The following is a 22109-nucleotide window of genomic DNA, read 5'->3' as shown; positions in this document are numbered from 1 at the left end:
GATTCGCGCTCTTCGTTACGACCGATAAAATTCGTATTTTAGAAGCAGCCCCCATACGGTTAAACAAATTGTAACGTGTGTGCATCCGTCGGACAATTAAACCTCGCGAACCGAGCAGCTGGAACGGGCGCGCGCTACACAGCACCGTAACGAACAATAAATATCCACACTGTTGCACCATTATGTGAGGGCTGCTGGAAGATTCGACGTTTCGACATGTGCATATTCCGCTCGAACACAACATCGCAAACGTTTTTGTCTCGAGTCATAAATTCATTCGTTCACCGGTAAAACGATGACGGGTTTATTATCAAACTAACGGTCCATCGGTTGAATGTAACGAATTATGGTGTATGATCAATTTAGTTTTTATCAATATGCACCATGTTTCATATGTAAACGTGTAAAAGATTCTTTTTTTTCAGAATAGAGAAAAAATAGGAGTGAAAATAATTCATTTTTTAGATACGCGATAAAATTCATTCTTTTTGATCCTTCATTCTCTCCTGGTGGAGAGAAGTTTTTATTTTGCATTGCTCTACGCTGTTTCGATATTAAATTATAACGCCTTTCGGATCAGACTCCGGTTTCCAGAAAATCCAGATTATTCTGTCGTTTTTCGTGCATCCTTGCTCCAAAGGATTATTTATTCAAGGGACAAGAAATTGCGACCGTGTACTATTGATTATGCCAATAAAAATATCAATATTCTGCATATTAATATATTCATAAATTGCGGAAAAAATCGTTATTCTTTCCCGGTGTGTATTCGACGTTCGTCGGAGTTCATCAACGGGACAAAAATGGTTAAAATTTCATTTAAAAACCAAATAAGTTTTGATTTAGCGATAAATATACGCACGAGTGTTCCAAGGGCTGTTGATTGCATTGATATTCCAATGAAAAAGAATGTTTGCTTTTCGTTAAACTCGTCGGAAGCTACGAGAGCGGTTATAAAAAATGTATTTCCTGGGACAAACGACGAGTTATCTCGTCTCGTTTTATCATCCCAGGCAAATTGTGTTATCCTCCCTGTTTAGACCCTTTATCACTTTTACCACGGTACAGATTCGATCGATATATAATCTAGCTTTACTGGTTACTTCATCGCACACTCAAATTTGAAATTTTTGCGTATACTATAATTTTGAGTTTGGGGAAAATTTGTGCTCAGGTATTATTTGGCATAGAATCAAATGAATTTGTTTTCGACCGAAATTTGATGCCCCCTCGAATGCTGGTAACTTCAAATCTTTTCGCCTTCATTTTTCAGCGTGTTAGAATTTATGAATTTATCAACAACTTAAGTGGATGGAAATGAACCACTCGTCTGAGAATAGAAATTCGCTGATTGACCAAAATTTTTAGTTAGCTCAAACACTCAATTTGTTGAATGTTCCAACCAACAGAATTTTCATTCAAATATGAATTTGAGTGTACCATAATTACTCATAAATTTTCCCATGATTTTACGATTTGCTAATATGGATTTATGGAAAGTTATTATTTTATGGTCCCTGAGAAACGTCTGTGAGGTTGTGCTCGCAGGTAGAATAAAAATTTGAATAACGCATAACGCTTTTCGAATTGATACGAGGCATCGAGCTATCCCCAAAATTGTATAAATTTTATATCTCTGAAATCGAATGAAACAACTGATGAATATTGATTGAATATGCTTCAACTTCCATTTTGCGAGTTATTCGCTTTCAAAATATTTTTTAAATATAATATTGTGTGAAGAATTCAGTGAACGAGAAACTAGTATTGAAAAAACACTGCAATTTTTTTTCACAAAAATTAAGCTCCTTTTCCAGTATTAACATTCACAGAATTCGTTGAAAAAGTTTCGAAGGGATACACGTAATGGATTTTTGGAAAGTAATTATTGACGAGCTTTGTTGTTGGAAGAAAGCACAATTTCGCAAACATCCTCCGCTGCATGGTGAACGTTAATGGAAGCTATACATGCGAACAAAATTTGAATAATATCCACGTTTTTCTGCATGATATTTGATATGTATGATCATCGTTCCATGTACGCTGTACATTCACGGAAAGCATTGAATTTGCTACTTCATCCCTTGGATTTGTGTAATCCACGGACATTTATTTTACGTGAAGAGTCGTTGGATCCTAGTTCATCGTACTTTAATCAAAATTAGATCAACGCTGGGTACTTTTTTCCGATAACGGGCCTTTCACTTCTTTCACTAAAAAAAATTTTATTTTTTTTTTTCGTTCTTTTGAAGAACGTTTGAAGAGATTTTGCTCTTGATAATTATCAACATTCGAATAATGAAAATTCAATAAATTCTTGCGTATACATATGGCAGGTATTTATTCAAAAGTATTTCCATCCTCACAATTTTGATTGATGAGTTTCATTAGACGATCGAATAGTTTGCAATTTTTCAAACGTCAATTCCATAGCTTGATTAATTTAATGCATTTGATCGATCATATTTAAAGTTAAACTCGACAAATAAAATTTGAGAAAGCAGCCAATTTGTTATTACAAAAATTGATTAATCTTTTTTGAAACCCTGCTTTTCTGTTGCTCAAACGAAAATACCTGAAGTCAAACAATTCGAGTGGAGCGTCACATTCGAAAATGTTCACACGCGATTATCACGTGGTAGTGAAAAAGTGGCGAGAGTAACGTCACCATCCCCTACACGGAGAAAACGAGGCCGAAAATTCTAGAGGAATGTACTAGAAATGTAACATCTTGAAGACAGTATTTACGAACTGAATTCAGCAGCATTAATTCGAAGAGCAGTAATAAGAATTGTTCCATCCACCATAGTAAAAAGACCAATATCCATACCTTTTATTCAAAAGACTCAAGAGTCTTTTCTCTATAAGCATAGTAAAAAATGTCACTTGAAATGTTTATATCGTAAAGTATGCTCGAGCAACCCCGAAAAAACACTATATGTATGGTAAAATGTCACACGTGTTCGATGTATAATCGTGTATTGATCATTGAATTTACTATGCTGACAGTGAAACTCTGTGATTTACAATAAATTTCCACTTATCAGTAAGTGCTAGCCTGACGTGATGAATAGCACTCGGAAACAAAACGAAATATAGTTTCCACGTGCATCACTTTTTTCCATCCACATAAAGTTGTTTAGAATTGAAGGGACGAAAAATAGCAAAATCCAAAAAATATTATGCTGTTTGTAATCGGTGGTTGAATGCTTTGAAAATTCTTGAAAAATTATATATTCCTCACTGTGCAAAACAAATTAGTTTTCTTCGTGTACAGGAATGAAACCAGGAATGAGAGCATGAAAAAATCTTCGGTTAATGCCACTAAAGCAATCACATCTGTTTACACTCGAATGTCCAGGGGAAATGAACGGACGGTTATACCGTTTTTATAAGACAACACAAAAAAGTAACAATTCGAGATTCATACAAATGGCTTGCGTTAATGAGAACGAAATAAAATCGTGGCGAAAAAATATTCGCATTATCTCGGAAAGGAGATAAAACCATTGAGAATAAAATATTTGAGGTACTCGCAAGCTTCCTTTTGTGCAGCTCAAAGTACGCGAACAGAGTCAAAAGAATAATTTTTATCGAGGAATTTTATCGCGAGAAAGGAAGTACCGTTGAAGCTCATTGAAAAAGAAAAAATAATAAAACAAAAAAGGAATAATTGGATCATCGCGTTTGAGAAACGAGTTCCGAGACTCTTCCTCAATTTTATATCGTCACTGGTCCTACTTCAATATTATTTCGAATCGCGGTCTATTTTCTCTAGCATGCTCGATCGAAGCGCGTGTTTGAAGTCCTGATTGTTTATGCTTTGAAACCGAGCACGCCTTGCCCCGTGGAGCGCGCTCGGCGCACTGTCAGCTTATGTGTTAAACACGCTCGACGTTGGAACCGAGAGTTCAACTTGCAGCGGGAAAATTGGCGGTTGCGTAGAACGACGAAACCACCCGTTGGGGGTTGTACGAAGAGTGGATACGAGTGTGCAAACGGGAGACCGGCCGGCGCCTTTTTATCCCTCTCGACGAGGATTAATAAACGGTGCACGAAGGTGGGACGGAAAAAATGGTCGAAGGAAGCACCGGAAGGTGCGGAGAGAGTCGTGCGCAATATCGAGGATGCAACTCTGCTATAAACTCAAAACTATACTAAATTTACAGCTGCGTTCTGCTCAACACTTTTATCAACATGGACGATTATTTTCTATAAATCACTCACAATAATACCGAAAAAAACTCTGGCCTCTTTGACTCAATTTGTGCAAAAGTTGCATTCAAGTTCAGTGTAGATAAGAGAAATTGAGAACGTTTGTCAATCCAGAATAATATGTACAGGCTTTGAGGATTCAAGTCAAAATAACATTGGACACTATTGATTGTGAGATATGAGCTGAGCGAATAAGCAGAATCCAAAAATAAGATGCGAATGAGAAAAAACGATATCTGAGGAATAAAATTTTCAACGCGATGTAGAATCGATGGTCCAAACTCATATCATTCGTTTCTTACGAACGAGTCCAAAAATACAGTGTTTTTTCTTTAATAAGAATTGCAAGAGATCTTCGCACGGAATTTTCAACGATAGCTCCGTCATGAATGATTAAAGACTTCTAATTTTCGTAATTCGAGACAAGCTTACGAGTCACTGGAAGTCATTAATATATTTATGTACATGGAATGTATAACTGTGTATACGGAAAATATTCGTTGCCCAATGAAACTTCCTACAATCAAGTCTTCCCCTGCCATTATCGTTACCAGGTGTTTCCCCAAGATTTCCTGCTCATCATTATCGCCCTCAGTTCTTGGTCCATTCTCTTCCCTCTACTTTTACGAAGAGCTTATGATTATGAACTGTTGAAGAAAGTTGGCTGATATTTGAATGCTGTCAGCCGAACCCGGTCGTTGGATGAAGTACTCACACTTTCTTGGAATAACAACTTTGTGCAAGTTAGAAAAAAGGGGTTTCGCGTTTACTCTTTACTTTAAACTTTATGCCGGACTCCATTCATCTGCTGGTTATCCGAGGGTCTGCTTTCTGCGTAATTAATTTTTGAATACCAGTTGTAAGAAGCATGCGAAGTGTTTCGATACGAAAGTAATTTTGTCCACGTAATATCGAGGAAGTTTCTCATTCAGACACACCGATCATTGGCATGTAAAAAGCTTTCGTCCTCGTTTTCAACTCGTGTCAAACGGAAGCCTTTGCCCAGCGTTACCGGTTGAACCGCTCGCTCGATCTGAATCAAAGGCAATACCAGAATCCAAGGATTCGCGTAAGGAAAGCATGATTCATCCATCTGTCTACTGTCGTGAGACTCCCCCTGTAATCTAGTCAAATCGCTGAAGTTGCCTACAGATTGGTTCAAAAGTCAGCCTCGATGCCGAGTGGGGAAGTCAAGTACAGGAATTTCGGTGTCAAAGATTTGATGGAATCGTTGGCCTGTTCAGTTTCATTTGAATGAGCGCAGAATTGAAATTTTTACGAAGCAAAAAAAATAATTTTGAAGCTTGCTCCTTCTCCGAGATTTCGTAGTTTAACAATCTTTCAAGATGTGACTTTTGAGATTGCCAATATCGTTCCGTTCCCAGCTGAGGCGTCCTTCGTATTCGATCGAGCCTTGTGCTTCTAGAACTCCTGGTTAATCAATGCCGGACCTTCCTCCTTTGAAGCTTTTATCTGAATAATTCAACGGGTTCCAGTGACTTCAGACGATGGTGCTAGAGCACCAGCAAAAGGAATGTATAACGCTCAGGAGACCATGCCTACATCCGTGACTTTGTGACAGCATGAACCAGCAGCGACGGACCTACTGCGTCTGATGAGGGATTACAGACAACAAGGGCCATGTGCTCCGAGACATTTTTTCTTTCCTCTTCCATGCTAATGCATATTTCCTTCGAATTGCTCTTTCAACCCAACCGGAAAATCCTCTTTTTCGACGTTCCTTTAGCAACTGCAGCTCTGAACAGAGTCGGTTGGCTCGGCCATCATAATCCTCTGCGGCTATCGCGATCTTCGGTTGTCAAGCTCCGGTTCATGTAACAGTTGATGTTATCGGAGATAACGTTCCAATACGAAAGTTCTGCTTCTCGAAATCCTCTTGTAGAAGTCGAATGTTTTATTATCTTATTCGATAAGCATTGAAGAGTCTTTGCATAATGTTTAAACTCAGTATAAATGCTTCGTGAAGCGAGTGTGTTGGAATGAAGAATTTAAAAAGTGTGGATAATTGAGTAAAAGAATTTTGGCAAACACACCTTTTTGTTGGAGTGAAATATCGATGCTCTCACCGCGGCGGAAGCAGCAGCAGGAACACTGAAAACTGGGAATAGTTGAATCCATGATGAAATAACGGTGGCAGGGTTTAATGAAGGGCGGTGGGATAAAGGAATAGGTCGGACAATTGTAACGCAGCGGTAACTTCGAAAGACAATCGTCCTCTAAATGGTTATCCTCCAGGTCTTGAAGGGAACTATTCCGGAGGTGGGGACTCAACTTTATGAAGTCGTAAAAGTTTAACGATGGCCGTGAGCTAGTAACATCGACAGTGAAGCGAGAGGAATGAGGGCGGAGGAAGAGGGAACAATGAAGAATGATGAGAGAAAGAGTGCGAGAGAGAGAGAGAGAGAACAATAACGAGGGAAAAGAGATGCTGCTAGAGGAAACGACGTCGTGGGCGAATGGCCCGCGAGGGCGGACGGAAGCATGGTGAGATAGGAGGCTGAAAAAAGATAAGGACTTCGATTCCGAGGGCCGTTCATCTTCATCAAATTAAAATGGATGTTTAATCCTGATTCTCGGAGTGAAAGGGTTTTTTAAATTCATAAGCATAACACCCTGGGGATCGTGATGTGATCCGCTCGGTCCCTTTTTACGGCGGCTCTCGGGATTTCTGCATTTACGTGTGTCGTGTGATAAAAACTGAAGATAAAACACTTTATTAAATATTGGAAAAATTTGTACGATTTAAAAAAAAAAACAGGACGATATTTGGATGAGAGAAATTTGGGGAGTCGAGGCAATTTAAGGGCTAACGGGGACGAATAAAATTTCCATAAAATTGATAAAATGGCTTTTCGCCCTTACGCGGGCTAGCTTCACGCCCGATTTTATGCAGAATCAAGCGCAAAACTAATCTAAACTGTGGCACTTTTATTTTTTCACATTTTTCGAGGCCTGCACGAGCAATTAACTCTGATATGGTGAGAATGATTACTTCGTACGTACACGAACGTATTCGTGCGCACGTGGATTGCAGAAAGTTCTAATACCTTTTGCCAGGCTGGCTCAGAGCACTCGCGAATTGTACGCTGCTCACATACGAGATTAAGAAAATAAGAGGAAAACGACGTTGAAGGGAAACAAAAATTTAAACCACTCGCTCGAATAGAGTAATTGCCAGCGTGTCTCGCGCGCCATTCCTCTTGTCTCTTCTATCCTGCTGCACGCTACCTTTCAGCCCCCTACCCTCGCAGCCTTTTACTCCACTGCTCTCCTCGTTCAGACATCTCTCCATGAGTCCTCCCGACCTCCTCCCACTTCTAGCCCTTTCCTGCCCTTCGTCTGAATGTGACTGACTATAGTCAGACTGTTGTTTCATACGAGCTACAACTGCCTCTCCCTTTCAAACAAATTTCCCCTGGCCACATGGTAATTCACTTCCGGCAATCTCTGCGAGCAAGACTCGATGAGCTGCTTGTTCATAAATCAACTCTCTCTCTCTCTCTCTCTCTCTCTCTCTCTCTCTCCTTGGCTTCCTTCATATGCTTAAAATGTTGTGATCAACGATAAGCCTCCATGTTTTGCTGCGCCTGGAGTTTTTCAAACGTTTTACATTCGATGAGTGCTTTATGTTCATCCCTGAAAAAAATGTTGCCACTCAAGATAATTTGCAAAGATATTCGTAGCAAGCAGAGATTTGCCAAGAAACAAAATTCAAATCGGGAAATATCTTGTATTTCTCCTGGCAGTCCTGACGTTTGCACAAAAGAATCGTAAATTTGTTGGACTGACAAGGTTTCCGGGGAACAAAACCAACGGAACATTGATTCGAGTGAAGCTAAATATTCGGAGTTTCAAGAGACTAGGAACTATCACAGAATGCTACAATAATAACCGATAATTCCTAAGCGATGTATCAAGTTGTCAACGGACAAAATCGATAACGCGCTATCGTAGCTTTTATGAAGGTTATAAATATATTATGGACAACGGTACACGCTGAGAGCCTATAACCGCAGGAGCCGGGCATGAGATGGACGTTACAGAAAATCCCGAGTACCGGCGGCCCTGAGGACCGCAATTTTTATTTATCCTGTTGCCACTTTACCCTCCCTTCCTGCTAAAACACGATAAAAATGTTTTTCCTTTCTTCGCGTCGCGGTGCTCGTAGCTTAAAAAATAGAATCGCTCGCTTCATCGAAGTCTCTGCCTTTCCTTTCCACTTTTCGACGGTGTTCGCAATCGAAATGTTCGAGAAATAACTGTGCATGAATACGCCAGCGGAACTGTTGCCCACAGCGAATTGTGGCTTTGCGAAATGCTATAAACGGAGTAAAAACAGATAAATAACGCAGATGCGGATTCTAATCGACATCTCATTTAAATTTTAAATACAATGTCTACGTGATGAGAGAAACTCTGTGATAACAAAAAACTGGAATATATGAATGAATGTAAAAGGATAAAAATCGGAGCATTTTATATCGCCATGTATATATACGCATCATTCGAAGATCTATATACCGGGGAGGCTGCGTTTTATCTGAATCCGAGGGAATGGGTGCTGGTCTATGCATCGAACAATATACGGTACGTAACGATTTCACGATATTGGCAATTGTACGTATTTGGAATATCCCGAAGGACCGTTATATAACACACGTGTAGGTTACGATGGTATAATGTGCGAATTATTGTAACTCTCAGGTATATAGTTCGCTCGGCAGAGCCATGGATAGAAGTACGAGGAGACAAGTGGACGATTATAGGGTGTGTATATAAGGTGGCCTTGGAGCAGCGTTTGAGCTTTGAATGATCGTTGAATCGTAAAACGTTCGATGGGAGAATTCAAGCTTCCATTCGGTCGATGCTTTCCCGTATATTTATACGGGATGAATGTGAAATAATAAACAAAAGCTCAAACGATGGAGCTATTGAAATATTTGCGAAAGCGTAATGCTGCGCTTAAGCTTATCCGATGACTCACTGTCCGGCTAAAAGGATCCTTTGAAAAAAGGATCCTTGATATTTTCCAAGGTCGAGTGGGAATGATGGAGATTATCGGATAAAAAAATGGTTAGAAAAAATATTTATCTTATCGCAAGAACGTTTTTATGGCCTCAATCGTAGGCATCATTCCTGGAACACCCTATGAAGATTTCGGAAAATGCAGTAAGTGTATGCGTGCGATGGCGTTTCAGCTTATCCAGGAATAACGTCTCGTTTCTCTCGGATACCGGGAGAAATCGAGAGAAATTCTACAGATAAGAGACGACGCTGCCGAGAATATTCGAGAAATATGACTGTCTCATTTTATATCTGGAGCCCTACCACGGCCGAACTGTTCCAACAAAATTTCTACCGACCTTTCCATTATTCGCTATAACCCGCGTCGCCGCATAGAAAATTTCAAACTTTAGTGTAGTCTTACTCTTGAATCAGTATATCAGATAATGAATAATCGTTAAAACCGTCGATATATCCGGTCGCAGCTATTCGAACAGATCCAATTAGAACCGCAAATGCGGGTTTCTTCTTCTTCTCCCGTTTCGTTTTCAATGACAAAATTATTCGGTTCGTTCAACTCAAACATCAAAATCTTTCGTAAATCAATCGACTGACTTACCGAATTATTTTAGTAATGAAAAATCTATTCAAGTCTCTATCACTTAAGGTAGTTCATGCACGAAAGGATTTTCTTAAGAAAGTCTTGCATGAAATTCCCTCAGAGTTTTAATGGGTAGTCCTGACACGCATATCAAATTTTAAAGGGTTCGTTTTATTGGTTATTGAGATAAACGTGTTTAAATATGAAGAAAAATACACAGAGTTTTAGGGACTATGCCTAAAACATTGTTTATCTTTCTATATAACGAATGAACGCTTTTTACGAAGTTTATGGAAAAGTACACAATAACAATGAGGTGTGTTTAAAAAAAAAAACCAATGTAATTCAATGGAGAAAATAATTGAAAATAAATCATTTTTTAATCATTGAGCGAACTTGGCGAAACCGCTCACGCTCGAGTGTTTTCTTTTTCTTTCTCTTGTGGTCCGTTGTCATGAACCCGAAACGATACGAAAAAAACAGTCAGTCAAAACATCGAGTTGATTGAGGATGAATGTACTTATTGAGAGAAAAAAAAAACCAAAATCAAATACGAAATAAGGATCTAAGGTAATGGCTTTCATATCATTATTCTTATTCTCGATCATCTCAACTCATTACATGGTTTAACTCTTTTTGGCTGGTGTTAGCCGCGGATTGAGGAATTCATTATATGGTTTCAATTATTTTTAGCTGGTGATGGCTGCGGATTTATTAAACCAAATGATGACTGTACATAATTGTTTTTGGTTGCTGGGGATTGAATTTTTTTTTTTTGGTATTTGTTTTTATTATAGTATAATCAATAATTTTTATTATTCATTTTATATCAGCTGAAAAGACAGTTATATCCTGTTCTGGAATTGATTCGTGAATTATCAAGCAACGTCACACGAAAAATTGAAATTTCTTGTTGACGAACCATCAGAAGAAAAATTAAAAGAAGTTTTATACACAAAACAAAGTGTATAATGAATGTTTGGGAAAAAACTCGAGACGATTGTCTTATTATACAAAGATATATTGCGTTAAAGATTGAACGAAATTGGTAATGAACTCTCGCATAACCTCACACTTGCTTATTTTGGCGTTTTGTTTGATCCATTTCCCGTTGTGTTTTCCCTTTACGCTATCTAATATGATTTTTCACATAAAAAACTATAGTATTTTTGTCAGGGATGAATGAAATTTTGGGTTCAGTTAGTGATGAATTCCTGATTAATTAATGGCTTGTAATTTCATTCGTCAAAGGATAAGTTAAAAAAATTTATTAACAATTTTGAACTAATAACTCTGACACAAATTTAGAGTGATTATATTCTTAATTAGAAAGTAAAAATCGATCCAATTTAGACACCCAAAAAATACGATCCTCAGGGCATGATCTACCTTAATTGACTTTGGCCCAATAATTGTTCCAGCATTTATTTTTAGCCTGATCTGAAAAATATTTCGTTGCCGAGGTTGAGCCAAAATTTTTTTCAACCAAAACTAAATTAGTTTCAATCGAAAAAATAATATTCTCGGTGTACCGTTTCAAAAGTTTCCGATCCCCAACGTACCACTGTATTTTATCATCCAATCATCGCAATTACGAAACAATTTGTATTCTAATTTTTAATGAAAACTATTTCTGCCACAAATCGATAATGATCAAAATATAAAGTCAAGTTTGACGGCGTAAACTCAAAAGTTTTGGAATTATATGCAGCTTTAGGAGCCGATTTGTCGAGTCTACTTGGCCCACTCGCACACACGCACACACACACACCATTGGATTAGTAACAAACTTCACGTTTCATATGCGAATTAGCGTTAATTAGTGGCCCTAGATAAGGAGGAGCGAGCGCAGGTCTCAAATGCGTGACTCAAGGTGTGCGATGCACAAACTGCGCCAAAGCCGCTAAGTTCGTTCGAGTTACGAGGCTTCGCAGAGTGTTAAATTTTCGTTCCAGTTGGCCACGGTATGAGAGAGCTCAGACCGAAAGAGAGGAGCGAACGGATAATTTGTTATTTTCTATCTTTACGAGATTCAGCGCTCGAGAAATTTCACGTCTATAAAGCCTACACATATCTCTCGTGTATAAATGATGATACCTAATCGAAATGATATTCAGTTACCAGATATCCATCGCTGTGCTACAATGTCAATATTCCTCATGAGCATTTTGCCATTGTTATTTTGTAGTCACAGAACAAACAATGTTTCCCAAGTAAAATTCATTTTATTTAAGGCAGTTCACGCGAATCCAATGGAAATCGAAAATTCCAACTTTAAGAGTTGAAATTCAGGAATATTTTATAAATATACAATTATTATAAGATCTAACGTCTTGTTGTCGAGAAAACAATTTACGAAAATCACATTTTTTGAAGGGTTATACACAGGCTCTTATGGCAGGCAGACTTCCTGTGCGACCATTTGAATTTAATGAAATAGGATCCTCCCAACTTTAAAAAAAAACGAGAATAAGAAAATATAATGTTTTTAGATATCAATAATGTCTTGAGGAAGCTTCGTTACCGGTGAAAATCACTCGGGCATGGAAAAAGAAAAATCCATATTTGAGGTTAACGAGTAATAACGACGTGAACGGTGGAAGGTTTGACAAGGCCATATGAGCCAGCTGGTTTTCAAACATAGATATGCATACGCAATAGAAAATGGCTGTTGTCAAATGTTGCTTGGTAATCTTACTACGAAAGTATTTGCAGCTCTATTGTTATATAAAAAATTAGTCAATCTCAACAAATAAGTTGCACAGTTTAATAAGTACTACAGTTTTAATAATTGCGAGAATAAACTTTAACCGTTTCTTTGATCATGAAAAGAGCAAAAAAGTTTAGTTGCTTTTTTGATTCCCAAGTAACGCATGATCTTCCTCAATTAAATTTTTTCAATACGATTTTCAAATAATTTTTCCCCATAATTGAACCAAAAATGTGGTAATTTCGTAATTAAATCGAGTCCATCGTTCATGCAAATTCGACGTTATGAAAAATTGTTCTTGCAGTTCCCTTCGTGAGAAACTATCGTGACGAGGAGTTTGAACAATGAAACAGAACATCGCGTATATAAACTTCGGTAGTTGTACATCTTTCGTCAGAGAATGGTGGATTTGGCCATAGAATAAACGTCTTTCGGGTCCCCGTCGACCTTTAGTGGATGAGGGGTCGTTAAGGTTTCGGATGACTACAAAATTAAACGCGAGAGTTGCCTACCCGTGTGCCAGACGGTTTCTAATTTACCCTCCAATTAATCCTCTTACCCGGTGAGCATCTTCTTGCTACCAGGAATATAGCACAGTATATACACTTGACAGTATATACATCGAAATGTGGTACATACATCAATGATGGAAAGTACGTACATTCGTGAATAAATATCCATACACATTCTGACACATGGAGTGTCAGAAGATAGTAATTCCATGATTTTTCGGGTCTCTGATTGGATGTAATCGCATCAATTACCAATCAGCTATTATTGAAGTGCAAAGTTTTTTGGGCGGCGGTATGATCGAATTTTGTTCTACCGACAATGGCGAGTCATTTGATTGGAGCTTACTCAGTTACTTTGACTCTTTTGCAGCGATGCTTGATTCCACAGATTCACAAGCTGAAAGAACTAATGAGAAGTTTCACCGAGCAAAAGTGTGAACTCAAGAAATGTTGTGTCAAGCTTGATCATCACGTCGTAGATAAATACATTTAAAAATGTTCTCAAGATTGCGCGGAGCTTGGTACAATTGATGTAATCAAAATCCGATAAGAAAAAGTTGGAGAAACGGGCGGTGCGGAGGCGGACATGAAATCTGGTAGCACTTCCGTCTCCTCCCACGCAGCAGACGGAGCCTGATGGAACGTGATTTCCTCTGAAGGTCGATTATTCTTTTTTCTCCTCATCATTGCCATTTGTATTCGTTGTGGTCGTTAAGGGAGCAGCGGAGGGAGACCGAGGCGAGCATCTTCGGAGCGCTCGTTTCGTAAGGAGAGAAAATATTAAGGGCCACGTGCGGGGACACAGATGAATCAGGGAAATAAAAAATGTATAAATATGGATATAGATAAATGAAGGAAGGGGAGGATCGTGTACAAGAGGATCGGTCATGTTGGATTTGGGTGGGCAAATACACATCGAGAGAATTCCATCTCAACTTGACTAGAATTCAAAAATTCTTGACCTCATAGGCCTAAAAGCTCGTTTCATTGCATTTCAAAATGAAAGTGAGCGATGTATTTTGTTAACTGTTTTCAAAAAACAATGAAAAATGAAAAAGTCCTGATCTGTGATAGGAAACTTCATTTTGGAGCTCATTGAAAAAACTTGACCGCCTCGAGTTCCAATCGGAACCATCCTAAGTAAAATTCATCTTGACAACGGTTCCAACGCCCTTCATAAACGAATAAATGACAAAACCATGAAACTCCTCAACTCCCATATCAAGTGCATCAAACGAAATGCTTAGAAGTTACGAAAAACTCTGAGAATTTTTAGAAGCAAAGTTTATTAGACTTAAAAAGAAATCAAAGTGTAATCCAACGTTGGAAAGCTCGAATCCAGAGAAGAGTCGAAGAACAGTTACTTTACACAGAATTCCCCATGTACGTATCTTAACGAAAAGCCATGCAGCGGGAGGTAAAATTTCGTCGAGGAATCTCGCGCCTTAGTGGAATGAGGAGGGCGAAAAGGGGCGGAACGGGGAGGGCGAGTAGGTAAGCCGGACGTACTGAGCGGTTTCCACCCTTCGCCGTTTTCCCTCGCTCCTCCGGCGGCGTCGTATCGCGGTCTCTCGCGAGTATAACGAAGGTTTTTCCGATAACCCTGCGGTGATACTGCGCGGTGGCGAAATAGAAGCGGAAAATTAATAACGTCACTGAACCGAGCTCGCAGATTTTTCTCATTCCCTGCGACGATATATAGCGCCTGCTATCGTTCTCTTTACCTTTTTCTTCAGCCTCCGGTGCTACACAAAATTCAAGATCTATATTCATAAATAAATGTATATAATTATAGGCTCTTCCAAAAACGATAGCGAAGATACAGCAGCGATTTTAATAGTAAAAAAGCAAAGGGAAAATTCTATGAAAAATGTTCCTTCCGAAATTCTGAGCTTTATCTTCTCAACCTTAAGCGTGTGACTTCAAACTCCCCGCATTTTTTCTTCAACTGAATAAATATAGCGCATTTATTTATGTGTGTGTATAATATTAAGGTAGTCACATTTAATTTATATTCCCGGTTACGGCATAGTCTCGAATAAGGACAACGCGGCGTTACACTAACTTTATTAATTATTAAAACGGACTATAATATTATTTTGATACGAGCTACGGAAAGTAACGAAGGAAGGCGGCTAGAAAGGACGGGGGCATGTTGATGGCAGCAACCCGGCTATACGGCCGGGTATTCAGTACTGTACTGTTACAGCACTGCTGCTTTTGCGATCTTCGCATACGAGACATTGCCAAGAGAGGGAGAGAGAGAAAGAGGAAAAAAAGACAGAGGCTGGCACGAGTCGTTGCGTATGAATATCGCGCGCTGCATTATTCAGCAGAGGTTTGCATAACAATTACGCCAAGATTTTAGCATAGAGACGCAGCCGCCTCTTTCTTTCTCTTCTCTCCCCCCGCTCACTCTCCTCTCGCCCGCCATCCTGCTGCCGTTCTCACTCTTCCTCCCATCGCTCTCTTTCTCTCTATTTCCCTCTTTTTTACTCTCTTTCCTCCTGCAGTCGCGGACATCGTGTACAAAAGTGAGAAGAGAGCCTTCGCAGCGAGGATAAAAGGGGACCGTTTCATGCGAGACGATGAGCACTGGGAATTTAAAGTTCGCTACGATTCCTTTGATGACATTCTCTTTTTCAGCGGAAAAACTTGGTTCTCGCACATTCGTGGTTTCATTTATGATTTTCTTTCGATCTCAATGGGAATTACAAATCTAGTGAATGCGCCGCTAGACTGTACGTAACCTCCAAGGTACTCGACTATTAACTGGTTCCCAATTAGAAACGTTTTCTCTTGTTCAATAATGACGGGAAATGATATTTTCTTCGCGTTTGAACCATCGGTATTTTCCATCGGTGTGATCATTTGCACTCTCAATTCGCTGCTGGTATTTGGATTCGGGTTTCCTTTAGTTGCACATGCCAAAAATAGGTGAGAGCTTTTCTCGAACCCTCGAGTAAGAATCCTCAAAACATTGCTCGTCGTTGAACGAATTTTTTCTATCGTCGAATAATTATGGCTAGTTCAGTCGCATTTCGAAACTAATTGCCCCACTCGGTCATAAGTGGGGCTGGCACGGATTTGCTCCCATCAAAAAAGGAGGTGAGTGACGCTCCAATTAGGAAGAGGAGAATCATTTACTTGGAATCAAAATAGCCAAGAGGACACTCGAGGTGTGAGAAGCAGACGATCCTTAACGCAGTTTGCCAAGTGGAAACGACATTAGCGGTCAAACGCAGGTGATGCTCAAGGGAAACGATGGAGTTTGGTCAGCCACTCGCCGGGAGCGACCACCGTCTCCTGACGTTCGGAGCAAAGCTTGACTCTCGTTAGCCTCATCGCTTTACACTCCATGCGGTTAAGATTCTGAATATTCGTGGACTCTCATTTTGATAATATTTTGGGCATCCGATAGAAAATATCGTACGACGATATTGCGAAAATCCATTTTCTCTAAATCAACATTCACTGTGCTCAAGAAAAAATTGAAGTCGCGACGCAATGAAGCAGATTTGACGACCGATTCGAAACTTTACATTTCGCTCCATTCACTGTAATTACGACGCTACCGACTGAAACGTGGAACGAATTACGAAATAATTTCTACTACACGATGTTCTGGGGTCCGAAAAAAAGCGCCTCCAGTCGCTCGAAAAAATAACGACTTACGACCGTCGTACTCGAGTTTCAATTTGAAAGTAAAGAACAAGAAAATACATTCAGAATATATTCTTGGATCTTTGATCTCGTTTACGAGTGCGGGACGTTCGTGGCTCCTTGATTTTATCTTTACGAGAGATTTAAAAGCATGAATAAACACGAGATGACAACCATTCTTCCTCATCCCTCAAAGTATCATACTCGAGGCCCATACTTTAGAGAGCCTCGAAGAAATCCCTTATCCGAAATTCAATTAAGACTCTACAAAATAATTTCCTTCCATTTCCCATTATACTGTGGATTCTCTTGAACAAAATTATTCGCAGTCGTCGTATTTAATTCGACTTCGCGGATTTCTTCAATTGTCTGCTGTTTTGGCTCCTATCGCCAGGGAAGAATATTATTCTCGTTCGTTGAACCTCAATCCTCAGAGATCTACAGACCTTGCTCCAGGGAGATAAGATTAGCTTCTTCAGGTAGAATATCCAAGAAAAAAGTAATTTAAAAAATCCCTCTGATAGTTTGCTGATTGTAAGAAAATACCGACCTGTATGAATGTTACTTTGAAGCTTCCAAGGATATTTTTCCAACGAGTAAGAGCCAAATCACTTTAAACGTATAACAAAGATTCAGTTTCTCATCGCTTGTTTTCACCGTTCCAAACGGTGTCATAAAAATCAGCTTTTTCTTTAATGAAATTTCATCGGGAACGATAATCATGCGGATGAAGTGATTCATTCAATTTTCAGAACAGCAGAAATAATTTTATTCCAATCTAATTTCGTTGCTGTCAGTATAAACCGGTTGAGTGAGTTTAAGGAAATCTCGAGATACCGCGTCATCTTCCAACAACCTATTCAGAGCTCACCCAGGTCCTGGAGTCTCGAGAGCCGAGCTGGAGAACTCGAAAATACGAAATATCTCACGCCATAGTTGTTTCGGCGAACCCATGGCTACTGAGCACCGGCGGAGTGTATTCCTAAGCGTGGAAGCTGAGTCGAGCACTCCAGGATCCCCAAACGATAAGGGCGATGCTCTGACCCGTCACGAGGGGAGAGAACCGAAAGAGAATGGTCTGGAGTTCTCAAAAATTGAGGAAAGATTTTAATGGCAGCCTCTACCAGCTCATGCAGATGTGTTTTCCATACAGACGAGTTGTGCATAAGTTTCACAACAGAATGTGCCATCAATTTTTATTTTGAGGAATAATCTTTGAAGCTTTAATCTTGTCGATAGTCGCGCTATGAGTGTGTACGGTCAAAAAGTTCTGAGACAAAATACCTCGTGCCAAAATATTCCGAGGAAAAATATCCTCGGACAATATATTATTGTGACAAAATATCCTGGGACAAAAATCCTAATGACATAAGATTCTTAGTTTGAAAATATCCTACATTTCTAAGACCGAATGTCATGCATATTATTATCTGTACTAATTAAGGAATTATTAGTATATTTCGTTGAATTATATTATCCAACGAAACTATGTCAGAACCATGTTTGAATGTGTGTGTGCGTGTTCTGCTTGCCTGTCTGGCATAAATGAATAAAAACAATAAGACAAATAATCATTTAAAAAAATTATAGAGGATATTGCGTCTTAGGATATTCCGTCCCGGGGATATTTTTTGACCCCCGGATATTGTGTCTCAGGATATTTAGACCCGAATATTTTGTCCTTAGACCTATTGTCACGTAACGCTGCTATGAGATTTTCTCTCACACTTTTTTTCAGGGAACTGTCTTCAAAAATGGGAGAATAATCACAATTTTTTTTTTACTTATCAAACAATTATTATACTTTAGAAGAATGGTCACAGAATTGAAAAAAAAACATTATTTTCTGGAAAAAAAATTCTTTTTTTCCGTATCGTCGGGCAGCGTGAGTCTCTTTCACTGCGCGACTAAAATCGGTTGGTAGGTACGCGTGGTTCGGGTCGACTCGGTCACTGTCCGGTAGTGTTCGGTGCGGTTGAAGGGGAGCGTGACATGGGCATTGGCTATGAGATAATCTCTCATCACGCGACTATCGACGGGTTAAATCCAAGATGGTTGTCCGCCTTGAATTTCCCACAAACTTCTCGAACGTACTCAGTGAGTGATTAATTTTCACGTGCGTTTTCTTGCTCGTTTATCATGCGATATTTTTTATCTCGAGGGTTGTTTGGCTCCGTGAGCCGGAACTCCGGGTTTCATTCACTGCGGGGAATATTTGGCACGTACTAAGCCGCCAGAGGGCGTTGCGTTCCGCTCGCATAAGTCTCACGTGCAAAATAATCGACCATGCTCGTGACAAGCGGTAGACTCGTAGCCAAATTCGAAGGACGTCGTAGAAATGTGTAAGAAAGTTGTTCTCCATGTTCTTAACACGAATGCAAAGGAAAACAAGATGGCAGGCACTGGACGTGGTGAGCAAGAAGGACGAGAAAAGCCAAAATCGTGGAGACGTATTTTCAAGCCCGCGCCAGCAAAGGTCGAGGAGGAATCTCGATTGCTGGAGACGACCCAGCCAACGTGAATTCCATCACCTCTTTCGTCGTTCCACATTTTCTCGAACTTTTCCATCGAATCTTCGTTATCCAAAATAATCTTTCTTATGATTCTTCTTGAATCCTATTTCTGGTAGTTGGTAATTCACTGAAAGTCACATCCGATATAGAATATCCGATATATTAACCACTTATCCAAACTTGTCCGTGGGATACCAAAAAACCTCAAAATAGTCGCGGAACTCATGAAACGTAATTGCGTGTGACACGTAACAAGGCAGAAATAGATTTCCATCTTTTCGTTATTCGGAGTGAATAAGTTGAAATTCGTTGATCGAACAAAATTTGTGAATAAAATTACTGAGCCAGTACTGAGTAGTGGGTCCAAATGAATTGGACTCACTACGACAGAAGTCCGTTTTTGTGCATGACTTTTCAATACACTTAAGGCCTTGCATACGTCTAGAATTTTCAAAAATCCATTTTTTTTACAGATTATTATTCTCATAGTTTTAGGCATATTTCTGTGAGAGTTGGTTGTAAAAATTCCTTATAGATGGAAAGTTATTATAGAAAACGTGACTGCCCAACGAGAGGTGCACTTAAAACTTTAAATGCGTTATCCGCAAAACTACTTTTCCTGGCACGATCTGTATGATAATTCATACAGTTTTTAATATTTTTGGATGTTTTTCTTCAACATTCGAAATTGTTTTCTCTGTAGTATGTCGAGTCAGATTTTTGTTATCGTGATTAAAAATTTTATAAACATAATTAAAATGTGACATTTATGACACAAAATGCACACTTTTTTTTAAACTGCCGTGAATTTTACTAAATTTTTCGAAGTTTAAAAATCCGGTTCGACAGACTACAACTACAGCTTCATTTAACAAAAATTTTTTAAGCTTCTGCAGATCTATCAACATTTCAAAAAGAAATGATGCAGACCGTGAAGCACTTTTTTTCATAGTGCTTCGGAAAACGTGATTTTTTATATAGTAATTTTTGAGAAAACCATTAAATTAATTTGTTTACAAAGTTTAAATACTGATGCAATGTGTAAAAATGATTTTTATTAATTTCTATTGTTATCTCTTCTAAAAACAGTTTTTCTTTTAGCGCGTTTTAGGCCCCGCTGGACGTACGTAAGGCGTTAAAATTTTGTTGACCCAACTGATTTCTTTTTTCAGTGGAATCGTGCCTTTCTGAGATCTTTTCATCAAAGATTGAAAATTTCGTAAAATAGCCGTTCGGAATGGGTTCCGGTTGGTTGATATCAGAATATTATGATTCACAGATCGAAAGAAAGAGATGAGAGAAGTATATGCTATAAATTTTGATGAACGATCGTAACTTCCGTAAGAGGGGAAAGAATTGTAATATTTCTGGGAACAGACGGCAGCGATTTGGGACAATTATTTCGATGTAGAAGAGAAAAAGAGGGAAAGTGTGAGGGTAAAGGAGGTAAAATGAGAAAAGGGTGAAAGGGACGACTATAAAAAGACGGCGACATAATACATCGACGTCGACGACGAGGTTAGTAAGGAGGAAGAGGGAAGTGAGAAAAGGGTGAGGACACGGTAGTCGGTGGGAGAAATTCATGTTCGAGCACCGTGGATCAGAGAGACAGTCGATAAATCGTTTTTCGTGGTGCACTCGAGCGACACCGCGCCAATTCCGCAATTCAATCGGAATATCAAAACGAGGAACGAGCTCGGGTGAATGGAAGAAATGCTTTTGAGAGGAAAACAACTTTTTTCTGGCGTGTCCCAAATTCTACCCTCTCACATGCTTCTTCAAAAGTACTTACAGAGCACGTATGCAGGGCTCATTCCAAAAGTAGGAACCGGACTGGCTGGTTAGCGGGATCCCAAAATCTCAAGAATCGAGTATTCAAGAATGTTTTGCTTTCCGAAGCCCTGTCGTTATAATGAGAAGCTGGTTGGTTCGAGATCGTTGGCCAGCAGGGCAGTGACTATCGATGGGCAGGTTGCAAGAGCAAAACTCTTCTTTTTTATTTTATTTTATTTTATTTTTTTTCATTATTTTTCTTTCTACACCGTTGACAATTGGCGAGTGGCCAATTTGGGGTTCGGATAAAATGATAAAAACCAATGAGAATCTTTCTCTTGGGGACTTCGCGTCTGTTAGATATTCGGGAAAATAATATTTTTGGATCATCCAGTAGAAAGCACCAACGCGCAGAACTCTCTCGTGTCAATGCGATACGCAGTTTTGCCGGAGGCCACGCGGGGGAACGAGAGGTATCGCATGGTTCAACGAGTAGAAAACAATTTCTCCGGCTTGCCCGGAGTTTTCCATACAAACGCCCTGACAATTCTTTTCCGTCATTTTTTTTCGTTTTTTTGTTCAAACTCATCTGCTGCGCACCCTGTAAGCGATGTCCTCCGCTCGGTTTTTTGTTTGCATCATTCCTTTTCTCTGTGACGATGGATCCATTGCAGAACTGCTTCGTAGCTCCACGTATAGAATCCATCGCCGAGGGCATGAGAAAAAAATTGATTTTCAAAACGTGAAAAAAATATCTCTTTTATTTCGATGTAATACACGTGGATTATTAGGAGTATGTGAATGGCTTTTCTTTCATTCCTACTACAAATATTGACGAGAATCCTTCGTATGCTGTACCTACCCCTCCCCATCTGTACTCACACTGAAATATTCGTAACAATCGGAATCTGTTGGAAACTTTAAAAACTACCTCATGGACCTCTTGCAAAGATCGAAATAAAAAAAATGGTGCGTTCAGATTGTTCAGTCGATTCGTTCCTTCGTAAGAGCGATTCGATGAAAAAAACAATCCCGAAAATCGTCATATTCGAGTGTATAAAAGTGTGGCAGCATTCACTTTGTTCAATATTTTACGA

The 22109-nt window shown here is 39.3% G+C and overlaps 1 protein-coding gene across 4 annotated transcripts in view; it reads right to left on the bottom strand.

The window, feature by feature from the left end:
* LOC122419042 (disintegrin and metalloproteinase domain-containing protein 10-like) overlaps window positions 1-3852 on the bottom strand; it is a 104057-nt gene extending 100205 nt beyond the window's left edge. Inside the window, exon 1 of one of the 4 annotated variants that reach the window (XM_043433284.1) lies at window positions 3534-3852. The gene's annotated coding sequence lies outside the window, so the exon portion shown is untranslated. Of the gene's footprint in view, window positions 1-2830; window positions 2862-3533 lie in introns of those variants that run through there. The other 3 variants (XM_043433285.1, XM_043433286.1, XM_043433283.1) reach the window with 3 other exon arrangements.
* Window positions 3853-22109: the final 18257 nt, after the last annotated feature.

The sequence above is a fragment of the Venturia canescens genome, chromosome 1 (assembly GCF_019457755.1).
Source record: "Venturia canescens isolate UGA chromosome 1, ASM1945775v1, whole genome shotgun sequence".
NCBI lineage: Eukaryota > Metazoa > Arthropoda > Insecta > Hymenoptera > Ichneumonidae > Venturia > Venturia canescens.
This window is presented reverse-complemented; position numbering and strand designations above follow the sequence as displayed.